Here is a 2,500-nt window from a genome sequence, read left to right on the forward strand (position 1 = left end):
CTGACTACAGCACAGCGCAGAGAGGGAGAGAGAGAGATGAAGAGAGGGAGGGAAAGAGAGAAAGAAAAAGAGAATGTTTAACCTCAGTAAAAACACAGCAAAGCACAGCAACAAAACAGTCCCCTTATCTACCTGTACTTTATCACTCAAGGTTTAGAAAAACCCGGATCCACCACCACGATGATGTGTCAAAACGACACATTCAAAATATCTCTGGTATTTACACCTCAAAAAGTCTTGCTCATGAGTTACTGTAAAGAAACTCAGCCCTTTTGAAGGTGGGGAAATTTTTGAAGACAACTGGGCATTCACACAAAGCCTATTGTGTTCACTCCAGTATTCCGTCTGTGTGGAAACACTGGGAATACTGGAGCAGGTGTCTGCGCACGCAATGCAGCCGCTCTCTCCACTTCTCAAGTCCTGCCGACGCTCACTCCGCCCTCTTCACGTCAGGGCCTGGAAAACCCAAACCCAAAACAGTTTCCGAATATTTCCACTGCACGTCAGGATCAGTCAAAGGACACAGACTGTCAAAGGACACAGACTGTCAAAGGACATAGACTGTCAAAGGACACAGACTGTCAAAGGACATAGACTGTCAAACGACACAGACTGTCAAAGGACACAGACTGTCAAACGACACAGACTGTCAAAGGACACAGACTGTCAAAGGACACAGACTGTCAAAGGACACAGACTGTCAAACGACACAGACTGTCAAACGACACAGACTGTCAAAGGACACGGGGGGGTGACTCCAGTTCTTTCTCAGTGTTTTCTGCCTTTTGGTGAGTTTCACAAACACTTTAGTGTAAAAGCACAAATGAAATTTGACAGTTGCGGGGCGTCGTGGGGTTGACAGACTTTTGGTCATTTTTTCCCCCTGTATTCAGGAGAGAGTGAAGATATTACGTCTGCACTAGACTAGAGCCACCGCTGGGCCAGGAGCGCTGCAGTGCTCATATATAATGACTGAAACGCTGTGTTACTGCAGAGAGAGAGAGTTGCAGGTTCATCCTGAAGAGTTTCTCAGATTACTGCCTTAAAGAGACGTGACTGTGAAGAACCCAGGCTGAGTGGACAGTCAAGCGAACGTTTAAAATAGCGTCGTGTTTTACCCGGACCTGACCAGGACAACGCTGTGAACCAGTCCCGTAACTCTCACTGTCCTCACAGTGACAGCTGCCTGTGAATGTCGTCTAGTCCACGTTGTGTACATTCCACCTGTTCTAACACTGTGCTGCTTTTCAGACCCAGCCCTGCAAAAACAACGAAGAGAAATCCCGTGCCCAGGCCAGTCACTAGGATCCGTCTGCTAATCTCCATACACTTCATGCATTAAATGAGCAGTGTTAAGAAAAGGCTACAGTGGAAATGGGAGGTCTAGTGCTGCAAAATACTGCCTTACTGTGTAATACTGCATAGGGTAAAATCTGGATCTGGATATTGTGTATTGTATATGATCCTCTGCATTGTGTACTGACAGAAGTACCATGAATAAGTGCATTCCGCTGAATCTGATCCAACTGAAACTCCCACATCCTCACTCGCCTGTTCTACTAAAAGAGACAGAGCCCAGACTCTGACCAGCCCTTCTGGCCAGTTCCTGAACCGTGGGCCTGAAATAAGAGGCAGACATGATCTAGGCCCGAGCTGGGCTTGGAGCTCTGCGGCTAACGCGGCCCATACGTCCTCGCTCTGGTTTGTGAGAACAACGGGAAACAGGGTGGGGGGGGGGGGGGGGGCGCTCACTGTTTTCAGGGACGTGAGGATTACTCATGCACCTCATCTCTGTGCAAGAACAGGATGAGAAACATGAGCAATGATCTACATTAAAAAAAAAAAAAAAACACATTCAGAGTCTCATAGCCAATATATCAAAACTTTATGATGACACAAATGCGTCTACAGAGGCTGTGTTATCCATAGCTAGCCCGGTCTCTGTGTCTGAGATACTGTAGTGAGGTCCTGTCGTTATGTGTATGAAGAGTGACAGGTATCCGAGGATACAGGGGAGGGGCAAAGGGGGCCCTTTGGGTGGATTTTTACAGTAAACCCTTTAACACAGAACATTCCAGTTTATGCCAATTATCTGTGATTTATGAAGCTGCTCAGGACTCAACACAAATGAGAAACAAGTTATAAGAATCCATTTACACTCTAAACATGAAATATAACTGGCATCTTGTGGCAAATAGCCAGAGAGGTCTGTGTGTGTGTGTGTGCAGGGAGGTCTGTGTGTGTGCGTGTGCGCGCCGGGTGAGCGTATGTGCGTGCGTGTGTGCATGCGCGTGTGCATGTGCATGTGCGTGCGTGTGCATGTGTGTGTATGTGTGTGTGTGTGTGTGTACATGCCTTGCCACTGTTTTGGCTCTGGTTAATACTTGTTGTGTGCAGTGTTGTTTTGATTGAAAAATGGTGTATGAAACACACTTTAACAGGATCATAAAGCTGAGAGCGCAGACTGTAGCTCACCCCTGGGAATGTTTCCCCAAATTCT

At 47.0% G+C, this 2,500-nt stretch overlaps 1 protein-coding gene across 1 annotated transcript in view; it reads right to left on the bottom strand.

Annotated features, from left to right (window-relative positions):
- fhod3b (formin homology 2 domain containing 3b) overlaps positions 1-2,500 on the bottom strand; it is a 150,313-nt gene that overhangs the window by 127,787 nt on the left and 20,026 nt on the right. The gene's annotated exons all lie outside the window — the stretch shown is intronic.

Source organism: Chanos chanos, chromosome 8 (genome assembly GCF_902362185.1).
Source record: "Chanos chanos chromosome 8, fChaCha1.1, whole genome shotgun sequence".
Classification (NCBI taxonomy): domain Eukaryota; kingdom Metazoa; phylum Chordata; class Actinopteri; order Gonorynchiformes; family Chanidae; genus Chanos; species Chanos chanos.